Source organism: Macaca mulatta, chromosome 12 (assembly GCF_049350105.2).
Source record: "Macaca mulatta isolate MMU2019108-1 chromosome 12, T2T-MMU8v2.0, whole genome shotgun sequence".
Taxonomy (NCBI): domain Eukaryota; kingdom Metazoa; phylum Chordata; class Mammalia; order Primates; family Cercopithecidae; genus Macaca; species Macaca mulatta.
The window spans coordinates 96,712,970-96,729,660 of record NC_133417.1 but is presented as its reverse complement, the minus strand read 5'-3'; the positions used below and the strand labels follow the sequence as shown (position 1 = coordinate 96,729,660).

General features: G+C 36.8%; 1 long non-coding RNA gene across 1 annotated transcript in view; it reads left to right on the top strand.

The window, feature by feature from the left end:
- LOC106992676 (uncharacterized) overlaps positions 1–16,691 on the top strand; it is a 40,115-nt gene that overhangs the window by 1,515 nt on the left and 21,909 nt on the right. The window contains exons 2-3 of the long non-coding RNA XR_003721361.2: positions 12,341–12,543; positions 12,773–12,926. This is a non-coding gene — a long non-coding RNA (uncharacterized LOC106992676). The remainder of the gene's footprint in view (positions 1–12,340; positions 12,544–12,772; positions 12,927–16,691) is intronic.

The following is a 16,691-nucleotide window of genomic DNA, read 5'->3' as shown; positions in this document are numbered from 1 at the left end:
GAAGCAATATTTAAGGCAGAGCTCTTTTCTTTTCTTTTCTTTTTTTTTTTTTTTTTTAAGGTTTGACAAGATCTTCAAGAGATTAAGAATAGACAGGAAACCAATTAAGAATGTTAAGAGTTATGGCCAAGAGTTTGGATAAAGGAAGTTTGCCACTCAACTCTCAATCATTTGCCCCCAGAAAAGGGATTAGGTTGGGCTATTCAGACTAACTGTATGGACATTTTATAAAAAGGAATCAGAAGCAGAAAATCAAGCCCCACAAAAGCAGAAGTTGGTGCTCCAAGCTGTGGCTCCGCCCTTCCCTTCCTCCACAGGAGAGAACTCAGCTGAACACCTACTTCCTTCCCTACCAACTCAGCAGTTCTCAGAAAGGAAATGGCAACCATATGCTTTCTCATTAACCAAAACGAAAGGCAGCCTTGAAAAACAAGATGTTCTGGACAATACAGAAACCCTTCGGCCCAGGCTAGTTGGTTTCAGCTACCGCTAAATCACTCCCAAAGGTGTGGTTAATAAAAAGAAAAAGGAGAGGTCAAGAAGAACAATTATTGCTATGCAGGTATCTTATATTACCATTCAGTGAAATAGATCTGCCACTCATTCTACTCATTTAGGTCATAATGATTGTATTACTCATTCTTTAATACATTCACAAGATTACTTCACGGTCTTCTTTTCTCTAAGGCTGTTGTTCTTCAAGCCTCCATTTTTCACAGCCTAAACATAAGCTTACTCTGAGATAATGGACTCTTCCACTTTATGCCCATAACCTCAACACCACGTTTTAGTGTAAAGATGCTTGCTGAGATCCACTATAATACAGAAAGGCATCCATTAGGATCCTGCACATGGAAGGTTCTGTTATCTGGGTCCCCATTGATAAAGGTTTTGTAAATTTTACCCAGCGCTCAGTACCCACGCTCACTCACAGGTTTTGGTTTCTGGAATTACCAAAATTATTTTCACTTTGTTTGCACTATCCATCTATTTAAAACTATTACAACATCAATGAAACAGTTGTTTGTATCAAGTACTGTTTGATTCTAAATATCTTGTATAGTGAAACTTAACAATTTTTAAAATTGACAAGAACCACAGTGTGCTCACTCACCATACAGATATAATCCACTTTGTAACATAATTGGCAACTCAAAAAAAAAAAAAAAAAAAACCAATGGTCTTTTCTTAATTTTCCTAAAACAATTTAACCAAAAGACTCAGAAGTAATGTTTAGTAATGATTGCAGCAATAACCACATAAATCATTCATATAGTGATAAATGCTAATACACTGAGCATTTGCTATGGGCCAGGCGTTTTACACTTATAAGGACTTTTTTGGGTTTTGTTTTTGTTTTAGAGACAAGGTCTCACTCTTTCACCCACCCAGACTGGAGGCAGTGGCTGCACCATAGCTCACTGTAATCTGGAACTCCTCTGCTAAAGCGATCCTCCAGGTTCAGCCTCCCAAGTAGCTGGAACTACAGGTGTGCACTACCACGCCTTAGCTAATTGTTTTATTTTGTGTAGAGATGGAATCACACTGTGTTGCCCAGGCTGGTCTCAAACTCCTGGGCTCATGCAGTCCTCCCATCTCAGTCTCCCAAAGTGCTGGGATTACAGGCATGAGCCACCAGGCTTGATCTGATGTACAGTTTTTGATGTGTTACTTATGTGAAGTAATTGATCTCATTTTATAATAAGTTGTGGAGCTTGCATTTCAAAATAACTGCCTGTTACATGTAATAACTTTTTCTACAAAACAGGTTATTTGCCCTAAAAAGTACATAACTTTGTTTATCTAAATGGGTAACTGGATTTTTCAAAGGCTTTCTAATTCACAGTGATAAGTGCAGTGAACATGTCATCTGATCCCCCAAATCTGATTGTGTGGGGATTGTGAAATCTACTTGTGAGGAATAAATCTGTAGTTTCCCTTGGGAAGAAATGCATCCCTAAATGGGTTAATTCAACCCAGCTACATTATCTTTATTATTATTGTTATTATTTGAGACAGGGTCTTGTTGTCACCCAGGCTGGAATGCAGAAGTGCAATCACAATTCACTACAGCCTCGATTTCCCAGGCTCAAGCAGTCTTCCTGCCTCAGCCTCCCATATAGCTGAGACTGCAGGCACATGCCACCACACCCGGCTGATTGTTTTTATTTTTTATTTTTTATTTTTTAGTAGAGACCAGGTCTCGCCATGTTGCCCAGGGTAGTCTCAAACTCCTGGGCTCAAGCAATCCTCCTGCCTTGGACTCCCAAAGTTCTGGTATTACAGGCATGAGCCACTGTGCCCAGCATCTTTTTAATGACATTTAATGATAGAGTGAACAACTTTGGCTTCTGTGTTCCAAAAGGCTTTTCAAATGTATCATACCTCAAATAGCTACCTGGATTTTTTGTTTATTCAGGTTAGGAAACAATATTATTAGAAAATAAACAAACTGAAGACTGACGGGACAACATACAGTGCCAAGATGCTTCAAAAAGAGCTGCTTGCTACTGTTTTCTGATGTTTCCCATTGTCCTATTAATAAAATGAATAAATAAATAACAGTTTTGAAAAACCCAGCTGGCCCAGTTGCAGAGCCCTGTTCCTTAACAGGCCCTACAGGGAGTTTGTGACAGTATGTATAGGAGATTAATATCATGCCTGACATGTTGGAGTAGAAGGCTTGGTATCTCTTTTTAGAATTCTGACTTACTATTGTGGTTTCTTTATAATAAAGATGGATACCTTTTCTTATTTTGGAGCATTATCAAGCTTATATACATGCACACAAACATATGCCAGTAAATCACCAGGAAGAAACAGTAAATGCTTTCAAACAAACCCCTAATTAAGAGTATTACCCATAGGAGCATAGCATATCCCAGTTCTAAGGATGCTTACAAGTAATGTACGCTAACCCTTTCACGTTGTGTACAAAAAAATGCAAGCCCAGAGATGTTAACAAGATTACCACCTGGAGCCCCTAATGAACTAATGGATCTCAGTAACTTCACCAAAGGCTGCTAATAATCACAAAAAGAGAGACAACCAGTCCAAAACAATTAAATCAATATCTCCCAAGGTGGGACTCGGTCATCAACATATTTTAAAACTCCTTAAGTAATGACAATGTGCAACCAAGTCTGAAAACCGTAGGAGGCTAAGAGATTTTTTTTTTAAATAATTTTCTTTGTTTTCCAAATACCTATTAATATGCTAGAGCAACGTTTCCTTTATATTAGTTAGGGAAATCCTGCATTGATAAATTTCTAGGAGTGAAATTATTAAGTATATATTTAAGACTTCTGATATGTGTTATCAAATTACATTTTAGGAATTTCAAAAGAGATTTGTATTCCATTTGCCCTTTGTATGTATGCATTAAACATAATTCTTTATTCAACAAAATTTTATTGAACTGCTACTACATGCCAGCACTGGGACTATGTCAGTAAAAAACAATACAAAAATCCCAGACTTCATGGAGTTTACATTGTAAAGAGATAGACAATAAAATAAGTAAAATTATATAGTATATACTAGTGAAAAAGCAGGGGAAGAGATGGGGATTTAGCAGGTAGGAGTGTAGAAAGTGGTGAGGGAAGGTGATATTTGAGTAAAAAAACAAAGAAGGGGAGGGAGGGAGTCAGGTGGGTATCTAGGATAAGGCACTCCAGACATAGGGAGAGCCATTGAAAAGACCCAAGTATCTCTGGCTTTTTCCAGGAATAGCAAGAAAGCTACTGTAGCTGAAGCAGTGAGTAAGAAGAAAGTTTAGAAGATGCAGGGACCAGGGGAGAGGGCAGGGATATCATATATGAAGATTTTGTGCTGATTTTGGCTTCTTAATTTGAGACAGGAATCTATTAGAGTGTTTTAAGCAAAGACTTGATATGCTAACCTCACTTAACAGGGTCACTCTGACTGTTGGGTGGAGAGCAAAAGGAGCAACAGTGGAAGCAGGAAAATCAGGAGGTATCATATTAATCCACTTGTGGTGAGTGGTGGCTTGCAATAGGGTGGTAGCAGTGACAATGGTATAATGTGATTAGCACCTGAAGCTATGTGGAAGATAGAGCCAACAGGTCCACTGTCTGGCTGCAGTGGAGCATGAGAGAATGAGATGAGTCAAATATGACCTCTAGATTTTGATTCCGAGCAACTAGTAGGATGGAATTGTCATTAACAGAAATGGGAAGGAATACAAGTGGAGCAGTTAGGGGGATGTGGAAAGATAAGGAGGATCATTTTAGACATAAGAAGTGAGATGGGAAGAACACAACAAGGTGAGTGGTGTGTTGGATGCCAGGTGAATCAAATGTTTCTGGGAAGAGGGGGAGATAGTTGTGTCAAATGCTGCTGATCAGGTGAGATGAAACAGGATTGATCACAGGGTTTAGCAAAAATGAATATCATTGGTGACTGTGACAATGAAGTTGGTGAAGGATGAAAGACTAAGTTGAGTTCAAGAGAGAACAGAGTTCATAAATTAGAAATATGAAAGTTAGCACATATAGCTCCTCCTAGGAGGTTTTTTGCAAAGGACAGCAGAGAAATTGGCTAATCACTTAAGGGGAAAGTGGGACAAAAGAGGTTTTTTTTTTTTTTAATGTGAAAGAAAAATAGTAACATGACTGTAGGCTGAATGGCATTATTCAATAGAGAGAGGGAAAAGTCAAATTGCTGAAAACAAATCCTTGTCCTTGAGTAGGTGAGAGATGATGGGAGCTAGGGCTGCTGTGGAGAGGTGAATAGGCGCATAGAGGGATTTTCTGGAACAGGAGGCTGAGTTGCTATGATGGTAGGAGTGTGTGGAAGGTCTTTTCTGATAGCTACTATTCCCAATGAGATAAGCAAGATCATCAGTTTAGAGTGAGAATGGGGAGGAGGTGCTGGAAGTTTGAAGTGTAAGAAGAAGTTAGAAAGAGTCATTGGGGATGTGGGGGACTGAATGAAATGGGGAAATTTATTACAATTTTAGAAGCCAACTAAAGACTCATGTGAAGGAAATGAACCGCTAATTTAAAGTTGACCAATGCACGTGGTTTTGTATTTTTCTTCAGATACATTCATCTGTGAGAGTTTAGGCACAGACCAGGCTGAGAGTTGGATTTTACCAGTATCAGAGTTTTGACAAATGATAGTAACCCTGGTTTTTGCAACATTTGTTGTACACATCTTTCCCATTTGTGATTTGCCTTTTCCTTTTATCTGTATTTTTAGTGCAGAAACTTTATATTTTTATATCTTCAAATTTATTGTCTTTTCCTATCATGTCTTCCATTGCTTTTTTGCTTGAGGAAATCCTTCATCATGATGAGATGATATAAACTTTTTTCTATACCTTCTTCAATTTTTATGATTAAATATTTACCTCTTATGTATGCTGTGATGTAAAGCTCTAATAAAATATTCATCAAAAAGTTACTTTATTTTTCCAATCTTATTTATTAAAGAAACAATTTCTTAGATTTATTTTTTAAAATATTGTGTATTTTTTCTATTTTATAAACTCAAGTTCCAGTTTATCACTTTTATCTGATTTATCTGACTGTTCTCAGTATTTAACATGCTCTGACTGTTGTATGTTTATGATTCTTCAGCATCTGATAAAGGCGAATACCAACCTCCAGACCCCTTTTTTGTAAACATTCTTTAATCATTCTTGCTTACCTTATTTTCCTAGACTATTTTGTCATGATTTAAAAACAGACTTTTCTCGGGATTTGTTTGGAATTGAAAGAAACCTAACCACTAATTTGGGACATGCCAATTTCTTTATAATATTCAAGTTCCCCATTCAAGAACCAGGCTATGATCCTCAATTCTTGTCTTTTAAATTGTACTGGATTGATTACTCATTCACATTTTTAATACATTTTAAATCCCCTTGAAATCAGAGTTTTACTTTGATTTTCATTTTGCTAGAGTGGTGATTCCTCAAGTAAGTTCCCCAGAAAGAAAAGAGGAAGAAGGTACCTTCTGATACTTTACATATGCAAAAATGTCTAATTTGTTTCTCACATATTTGGGGCAGATATAGAATTTCCACTTGTAGTTTTTTTTTTTTTCTTAATATTTATCATTAAATCCAATGGATAGAATGTTCCTTGAAACACTGATTTTAGAAGGGAAAAAAATGAAAGAGGCTGGGCATGGTGACTTACACCTGTAATCTCAGCACTTTGGGAGGCCAAGGCAGATGGATCACAAGGTCAGGAGTTCGAGACCAGCCTGGCCAATATGGTGAAACCCCGTCTCTACTAAAAATACAAAAATTAGCTGGGTGTGATGGCGCATGCCTGTAGTCCCAGCTACTCAGAACACTGAGGCAGAAGAATCGTGTGAACCCAGGATGTGGAGGTTGCAGTGAGCCAAGATTGTGCCACTGCACTCCAGCCTGGGTGACAGAGCAAGACTCCATCTCAAAAAAAAAAGAAAGAAAGAAACCTAAGTGTTATAAAAGGAAGATTAAGTTAGTGTACTATTACTAGGGAAGTATATGTAATTTTATAAATGAGGTCAATATACTGATAAGGAAACAAGTACATGCAAAAAAAGAAGCTACATAATAATATGTATACTAACTTATTACAAAATAAAAACATATCAATAGGTTTTTATTATAGATATATATATAGTAAATATAGATATTTACTATCTATAATAAATACAGATACATGTTACTATATATGTATAGAATCATTTTCATACTATATATATAGATATATAGATGTATTTTCATACTATATATATCAATATATTATATCTATTTTCATACTATATATCTGGAAGAACATACACCAAGGAATAACAAATCACTATGGGTATTAAGATGTGGGAGAAAAAGAACTTTCACTTTTAATTTTATATACTCTGAAATTATTTGAAGTTTTAAAATGATGTGTTATTCATAGGTGTACAGTTTTTTATAGCCAATGTACACATTTATTTCACCTTTTTTATGCTTTTATTTCACTTGACATGGTTGACCACATCCCTTTTGTACAACATCGGGTCAGGCACTTCTCCTGTGTATTTCCGTAACACATTGTACATATCCCAATTACAGGAATTTTCACTTAAGTTTATAATTTCCTCTTTATTTGTGTATTTCCAAGGAGACCAAAAAGTCAGGTACTTTTCCTGTTTCTAATCTTATGTTTTACCTTACAAAGTACATGTTCAATAACTATTGTTTGAAAGTGTCTGTGTGATTTGAAAGGGAATGTGTATTATCTAGCATCTGGAAAATAAAAGAGGCAATGCTCAGAAGGCAGAAAAAGGAAGTGAGCTAGGCAAGGTGGAAAGTCCTGAGGGTGAGCTATGACCATTGGTTGAGCAGCCAAACCACCAAGGGAGCGTTTCTTTAACTGCAGCCTAAGTAAGGCATAAAGAACAAGTGGAGAACAGTGAAAGAAACTGTGCAAGAGCAGTAAGAAGATAACTGGCCTTCTCCATTTAGGGGAATTCCACACCTAAGTGGAAATGTAAATGTCCTTCTCTGGTGACCTCGTAGCTCAGCTATCCCAAGTGGGTGGGATAGATAGGAGTAACGTGGAACCTTTGAAGGGGAAGTTGATAGGCAAATACCACTGCGAAAGCAAGAGAGAGCTGAGTTCTTTGTTATTAAGGTAAAGCCTTAGCTATTCTAAAAAGGAAACACCAAGAAGTGTACATCTATATGCAGAGGCTTAAATAAGATGGAAGTTCATTTCTTCCTTGTGTTGTAGTCCCAAGAAGAGCAATGCAGATTTGCAGGATTTGAGTTTGCAGGAACTCAAATTCCTTCCATTTTCCACCCACCATTCCCTTAGGTGATATCATCAGTGGGTTGTGGTCACACTCACTGATTCCCATCTGTGGAAAAGAAAAAGAGAGGAACGCCAAAGTAAGCAGCTTACTTTTAAAGGTAGAAATGACCCAGAAATTGCACGTACCTTCAGCTTACATGTTACTTCACCTCACATCCTATTAGCCAAAACTTAATCATGTGGTCACATTTAGCCGTGAAAGAGGCTAAAGATGTAGGCTCTAGGTGAGTAATCATGTACCTAGTGTAGCCTTTATTTCTATGGGAAAAGGGAAGTATGGATTTTAGAGGAAAACTGTAAGTGTTTGCCATATGAAGAAACCAAATGTTGTGTTGTTAACCTAACTGGTAAAACTTGAAAGGCTAATGGCCACCAAATGCTGGTCTAAGACTACTATACATGTACAGTACAAAAACCAAGGACAGTGGAGGAAAGCATGCAATTTAAAGGTTTGTCCTTTAGTATGAGATAATATTCTTCCTGTTTTTATGTTGTATTTAATGAGATGGTGATGATGGTAGATAGCATTTCAAATGTCCTTTCTTAAAAAAAAAAAAAAAAAAAAACCCAGAGTATTGGCAACACTACATCAGTATATCCATTCCCTAATATGTGTGTGTGTGTGTGTGGTTGAGATTTTACTGATTCTTGAAATCTTTATCTGGGAACTAATGCTCCATGTGACAACCAAGTACAGAGGGTCAGCAGAGAAGGCAGTATTATCCCTACTCCTCCTTTAACATCGAAGATGGTTTCTCACCTCAAGAATAGGTTTTGTAAACTCTCCTCACTGGACCCACCATCATCTCCTTCTGTATATCCAGTTAGGTCCTCCCACCTCTGGACTCCCATAGTATTGTTTACATGGTTGCACCATAGCTGCAAGGTCTCTAAAGGCCTAGACTCTGGAACTAGCATAATGTCACTTTTGTCACATTCTGATGGTCAAAGCCAGTCATCAGCTCAAACCAGATTCAAGAAGATGGACAGGTAACCTCTGCCTTTTGATGGGAGGAGTAGCAGCATCATATTGCAAAGAAGCATGTAGACACAGAGAAGTGTGATTCATTTGGGTTGTGGGGGAAGGAGTCATTACTGTAATGCTTTTCCACAGCTGACATTTCCCACATGATAACATTCTATCTTCCAGCCTTCCTGTCATGCCCACAACTTCCTTTAAAACAAAGTGCAGTTCATATGGTACCTTGCTTCATACTATATAATTCTGCCTCCTGGCTTCAAGAAGTCAGACTAGAGATAAGTACTTCTATTAGTTAGGATTAGGACTTACTTCAAGTGAGAGAAAATGCCAACTGGCTGGGCGTAAATAAAACAGAAGTTTATTTCTGGCTCTTGTTAAAGTACAGAGGTAGATTCTAGAGGTTTGGTATTGGCCTCCACATTATCAAGCCTATTCTATCTTGTAGCTCCATTGACTGTACTTTCCATTTCCAAGGTTGCCTCATTATTCAAAATGGCTGCCAAGGCTCCAAGCATCATACATCCCATTTCACTCAATAGAAAGGAAAAAGGCAAGGGAAAATAGAGCCCACTCTAATTCGGGATGTTTCCTAAAAGTTGCACACCCAGCTTCCTCTTATATCCCATTGGCTTGCATTTACTCATATAGACACACCTGTCATCAAGGGGGATCGGGAAGGTGACTTTCTGGTGACTGTGTCCCCAGCCAAAAATCAGTGGTTCTATTACTATGGAAAAAAGAGTAGATAAGAATGAAGATATGAAGGAAGTGAGGGAACAAACCATGTAGATATCTGTGGGAAAAAAGCACAGGCAGAGGGAAAAGCAAACACAAAGTTTCAAAGCAGGAGCATTCTTGGAAAGTTTGAGGAACATCAAGGAATCCAGCATAATTAGAATGAGAGGAGGGGTATCAGATGAGAATGAAGAGATAGCCAGGGGTCAAGCATAGTAAAGACCAGGTAATGTGCTGTGAATAAGATATTCTAAGAATCCCAAAGCAAAGCGGTGTAGGGGTCCTCAAGACCATCTACCAGGTTCAATGATTTGCTAGGAGGACTCACAGGACTCAACATATAGTCCTACTTATAGCCATGACAGTGACAGGATACAGAGCAAATTCAGCAAAGGGAAAGGCATATAAGGCAAAGTCTGAGGAAACCAGTTGCAAGCAAGCCTCCAAGAGTCCTCTCCTAGTGGAGTCACACAAGAGGCACTTTATTCCTCTACAACAAGTTGTGGCAACAGGTGTGAAATACTGCCTACCAGGGAAGCTCAAGGTTTTGATTGTGGGGTTGTCACAGAGGCACCCTTTTCCTGGCATATACCAAAGCCCTGACTGCCAGAAGGAAAGCAGGTGGTTAGCATAATAAACTATGCTGTTTATACTAACAATTTAGACAGAGTGGGCCACTTTTATCATTTAGGGAATGGCCAGAACCCTGCTGGAACCTAAGTTTCCAGATACCCATCAGTAGCCAACCTTGCAAGGAGATTTCTAGGAATAGCAGTCTTGGGCCTATTGCTAATTCTTTCCTGAACAAAAGTACACAGGGAGGGATGCACAGAGCAAAGTAGTGTAGGAACCAGGAAACCAAGCAGAGACTAAGCAGGCTCATAAGTTAGTAGAAGCAATGAGTAAATAGAAACCATGAACCAGATAAACTGAGACTTAGAGAGTACAATAGTAACAGAAGGAGGAAGAAGCAAAGAGAGAAGTCCGTGGGACGACAACCTCTATTACTGCTCTTAGGATATCAGAGTTGCTATTAATATGTGATTCTGGAGACCAATGAACAATGCTCCAGCTTCACATAAGGCCTGATTATTCCATTAAAATTTTTCCTATACTTGCTTCCTAATGTATTCGCATCCTTATAATAAATTGAAATCACCAAAAGTTAGAGGCATATTTGTGCTCCTTGAAACCTAAAAACACTTCACTAATACATCTAGGGTTTTGGCCATTGAAAACTAGACATTATAGAGAAAAACTAGAATGGTAGCCAAAGGATCACTGGCCAACTGGATAAAGGACGAAGATTTATACTGTGGCATAAAACCTCCACCCACTCCCCACCATAAAGCCCCTGCTCCAGCTACATCAAACTACTCACAAGTACATTCAAAGTACATTACTATACTTCTTTGATTTTGATCATGTAGTTTACCCTGTTTAGAATTCTTGGTCTTGTCATCCTCAAAAAACCCTGAAGAGCTTCTTTACCCAGCTCAGGAGTCATTTGCATTCTCTATGAAAACTCTCTGACCATTTCTTCCCCATACACTCTTGTCTAGCCCCTTCAGAATGAATCTTTATTTCTGTACTACTCTCTCAGCTCTTGGTACATATTTCTGTAGTAGCACATATAAAACATATTGTAATTGATAATTTATGTGTCTGTCTCTGAATAAATTATGGTTCCTAGCACTTAGCATAGTGCTTCACAAGTGGTAATTCTTTACTAACTATGTATCAAGGAAATGAACGGATGAACGAACCAAGAAACAAATGCAATGAATCACATATTGAAGAGTTATGACACCAGGAATAAAAGACAAGGCTCCATGACCAAGACACCCAATTTTCAATTCTCATGCTTGAAACAATAATATCTCTCATCTGTTGGGGTACTTTTTATTTCTCCAAATTATATTGCTTTTGTACTACCCTAGTTCTTTGAAGATACTATTACTTTATTCATGTTAAAGAGCTGTGTTAGCATTGATTATAACAATTTCTCTAGTGAGCAAGCAAATTATTTTCTTAAAAATTATGGCAGAACTTAAATATCCCCCAACTAAAAAAGTCTGATGCTAAATATACTTAACTCTAGAGTGTCTAAGTGTATTTATACAAGTAAGTAAACACACACAATTATTCTCCTGCTGTGAAAGTACTTTCTACCTCTAGTGGCTTATATGTGTATGCATATTCTTAAGTTAAACTTTTCAAAGGGGAAAAATTTCAAGTAATATTGATTTCACAACCCACTACTATGACACTAAAAGTGAATTCCCCAAGCAATTTTATAATAAAACCAATTCTAAAAGCTTAGACATGGTCATATCAAACATTAGATAAAATCTAAATTTGTTACTATTTCCATGTTATTTCTTTTGAGTAGTGACCCTTTAAAATCTGATAGTATGTAGGTTTCCTTTATCTCCCTGAGAGTTATCAGAATCAAGGCCTTTGGTTAAATGCTTTCATCACATGTTGTGGTTGTGGTGGCTATTGTTTTCAACACGCAAGAGGTTGCAAGAACTGAACTACACAAAATGGATTCCCCAAAACTGAAAAGAAATTTTTAAAAATAGCACTGTCTGAAATTAAAGCTCATTCGAATTAATTTTGAATTTCCTAGGTCAGCCATCTGAGAGAGGGCTTGCAAATGTGTATTGACGAGATTGGGGTGTTGCCCAATTCTCACATGTGTGTAGAGAGGAGAATGTTGTTGCAGAGTTAGAGAAGGAAACCAATATTTTTTGAACATTTTCTTTGTGCCAGGCTCTTAACATATGCTCTCATTTAATCATCACAGCACCCTTCTATCATAGAGGTCATCATCCACATTCCACAGATGAGAAAAGGAAGTTTGGAGAACGAGGCTCCAGGCTGCACACCTATTGCTGAGGAGAGCTGAAATTCCAACAATGTTTCTCCAGCTCCAGAGTCTGTGCCTCTACCACTTGATATAAAAGACCATGTGATCACATCACAAGCTACAAATAACTCTAACTAAATGTAAGCTATCCTGGAATTCATCCCTAAAATGGAGTGATCTGCTTGGAGATTAAAATTAAAACAAACAAACAAAAAAAAGAATTAAACAGGGATCAGCAAATTATAGCCCCAAACTTGCTTGCCAAATAACCTAAGGCTGCTTCCAGTCTACAAGGGCAGAGTTGAGTAGTTGTGACAGAAACCAAATGATCCACAGAATTCAAAATATTTTCTTTTTGACCCTTTGCAGAAAAAGCATGCTGATCTGAACTCTGGAAGAGAACCTTTGTCAATCAATATCTAGCGTTGTCCCAGGAAGAGAGATTCAATGTGTAGCAGACACTGGAAAGCCTACCTTATATAAGTGCAAGGGGATCTGCGCTGACCCTGCCCCATTTATTCAAGTGAGTAAATTCCCCTTGCCATGACCTATTATCTGTCAAGAAATCTCATCACAAATACCATTTTCTAAGTACCATAATAACTGAGAACAACTATGAAGAAAAACAGATAACAGATAATAGTTGCTGTGAAAATATGGCCAAATTGTAAATTAACAGTTTAATATGCTGGATTTAAAATCACCACACAATGAATTTATAATTGGTATGAAACTCTTAAGTAGATCTGATCATATCTAAAAAAACTGGTAAAAATTAGTTTCTGAACTTTGCCAGAATCAAAGATTAGGATTCTTATTGACCCAAAAAGACAGATAAATGAAGAATATCCAAGTTAAGAAAGTTAAACAGCCTCTCAATCTACATCAGTTTATCAGTATGTTTCATGCATTAAATTTGTTCAAAGAATAAATAAACTTAATTGATGAAAAAGGTTTATATGCTTTTCAGCAATTGTATTCACACTGTGTTTCTTATTTGTTTTTATACCATGATAGAATAATAGGATGGAAAACATGAGACTCTGCACTATTTTGAATAATTCACAAAAAATTTTGGAATAGAATATAGATAGTTTAAGTTAATTAGATTGGCCCTATGAACCAATAATCTAATTTTCAAAGTAACATGGAAGAAGTAATTTTGGGTTACTAGCAAAAAAATTAAAGAAAAAGCTGGAAATAGTTTATAAAGAGGGAAAAAATTTTTAAACTGAATAATCTTTAAAAAGTAAATAATTTCTTCTTAATTTGAAAATATAGAGAAATTGGTGACAGTGTACACTTCTGGTTTTAGTCTCTTTTTATATAAATGTGTATTTAGGACAGCTTTAAATTTACAGAAAAAAATGCAAAGAAAATACAGAGTTCTTAATATACTCCTCATTCAGTTGCTCCCCCATTAGTATCCTACATTAGTATGAAACATTTATTATAACGAATGAACCAATATATTATTAACTAAAGGATTCCCTCAGTTTTTATTTAATGTCCTTTCTAGATTGGTTTAGTTTACCCATCCCTGAACCAAGTAGACATTGGCAAGGAAAATGGAATTGCTGTGATTGATTTAATTAATCCAGGCCGACCACTGGCAGCCCAACTATATGCCAGCTAACCTTAAGGGTGAAGTTGAATGGATGTTGACAGGTCAATCACTATATTCACTACAATGATTTTCTGATGAGGGATCTGCTAATATATACTATGGGGAAAAGAATCCTAATTCATCAATCAGCTTTTCCTTATTATTCTCCAATAGGACACTCACTAATATAACTAATCATGAATAGCCAGAGATGTTCATGACACAATAATTGTTTGACATTTCTAGAGGGTATTTCTAGAAACTTTAAAAATTTCCAACATTCAGAAAAACAGAAAAATTTTATATGATTTCTTGGTTTTCTTTCCATTCTATTGATAGACATGTTGCTTCCTAGGCACTAATTTAAACCCTATAGATCACTGTCTTTTCTTTAAAAAAAAAAAAAAATCTATTTTTTAGAGAATAAAATGCATTCACAAGATTAAAAATCAGAAGACTCAAGTATATATAGTGAGATTTTCCTCTACTACCTGTGTTCCCTAGTGATTTCCATTCCTCCCTACCACCAAAGTTACCATTTTCTTGTGCATTATTCCAGAGATAATTTGTGCAAATGTGTATTTATGTATATATTCTTTCCTCCACTTCTTTTTACAATGCTCTCTTCACCTTGCTTTTTGTCTTTATATCTTATTGCTCTTTCCATAGTGATATTGAGAGAGCTTGCTCATTCTGTTTTATGTCTTCATATTATTGCATTGATGAATTTACTGTAATTTATTCAATTAATCTCTCATTAATGCACATTTGAGTTATTTCCAATTTTTTGATATTACAAACTCTAAAAAGTGCTGCAATGTATAAGCTGAGATATATGTCATTTTACCCCATTCCCAGGAGGATATCTGCAGAACAAACTATTGCCTTTCCATCTTTCACCAAAATTTTATTTTTACTCCAAGAACAAGTTTTGCACTGGGTGAGAATACTCACAAAATAACTTTCACTAATCTTCGTTTGTTTAATATAAAACACTCATTCAAGTCACAGACCAAAACCAACTTCATATTATATATTTCACACACTAATTTACACTAAAACTCTATTGTCTCACTAACAACAATCACTTTCTTAGAGCTTTACTTGGAGTACCAGAACTAGCAATTGGAGGACACATAACAAAATAATACCATTGACTGAATGTGAAACAAGTTGATAACAATATCAGGAAGATGAGACATGCCAGGAGATTGCCTGGCCTTGCTCGGTCGCATGGTAACTTAGTCACTGGCCTTGGGATCCTTTCAATTCAACTTGACATCTCAGCAAAGTTTCTAGGTTTGTGACCCTCTCCAGGGAAACTTCTATACATCCAAAGTTCTGTAAAATTTTCTGTCAGAGTTCTTAAAATTATAATACTCAGGGTATTTCAGATGGCTCCCATTAGCAAGGGTCAGGAAAGCTAAATGCATTCTTTTCTAGTTACCAGTCCAGGGCAGAAGCCAGTGTGCTCTGAACAAGATCTGAATATGGATTATACCATCACCTGGGACTTATCAATGAATGCTCCGTTCAGTCAGTACCCTCAGGAGCTCAGTAGTGGGACCCATAATGATAACATTATAATTAAAATACTCACATTTATCGAGCATTCACTATGTGCTCTGCTACCAGCTTTAAAAGCATTTTTTTCATGATTCTTTTTCACGATTCTAGACTTGATTCATTTGCAGATTTAATCTAGAAATCTTTTTCATGACTTTAAATTTCAGTCATTTGCAGATGTAGTACAAGGGTCTACAGAAAGCTCATCCCTTCCTCTTCCACTCTGTAACCCAAAGTTAACCTTGATGTCAGACTCTCTCATTTGTCCTAAGAGTGACTAAAATGAAAATATCCCTTCAAGAGGGAACACAGTAAACAGAACCAGTCTTTTACACATCATTTTGACAAATTTTATCATATTCTTTCCAGGATAAAATCTTCCTGAGGAGAGGACAGAAAGAGCTCTGTTGATATGTTAGAAGGTGGGGACAGAGTACTGCTAAAAAGGGAGCACTTAAAGGCAGGTTGATACACAGTAAAAGTTTAGTTGGCTTCAGAGCAGTATCTGAAATATAATCACCATTATTACCCATCTTCCAGTTATACATCTCTGTTATGAACGTGTGGGAAAACAAAGGCCAGAATGGTTTTGTTTGATTCTCCAAAGTATTGATAATAATAAACTTTAAGTAATGGTTCATTAAGTAGTGGCATGCTCAAGGATCAGAAACTTCTAATCAAAGCATTAGATAGCCTTCAGAAATTGCTTTTAGGTATTTATGAAGGGTGTTAGAGATTACCCCTTTTAAAATATAACCAACTCAAAGACCAGTTTCATAGACATTTGCTTTTCAAAATTATTTTTTGGAGATTTTGATCCCGGGTCTTTAAGCATTAGATGTGAGTTATTACTTATCAAGACCTAAAACCACTCAGACTGAAGAAGATCTCTACCCAGTTGCTGCAAGTGGTTGGCAAGTGGCATGGAATGCCTGAAGAAGTGGGTCACACAGTTAATTACACACAATTTAGCCAAGAGGTAGGCAAAAGGCCATCTCACTCTGTCTCTTATCTGTGTGCAGTTTGAAACTTTATCATTGGCAGCAATTTGGTTTTTGTACCTTCTTAGCTTCCAAGGGGCATTAGGCTGGACTGTATCATTTATGGCCTCTCCTA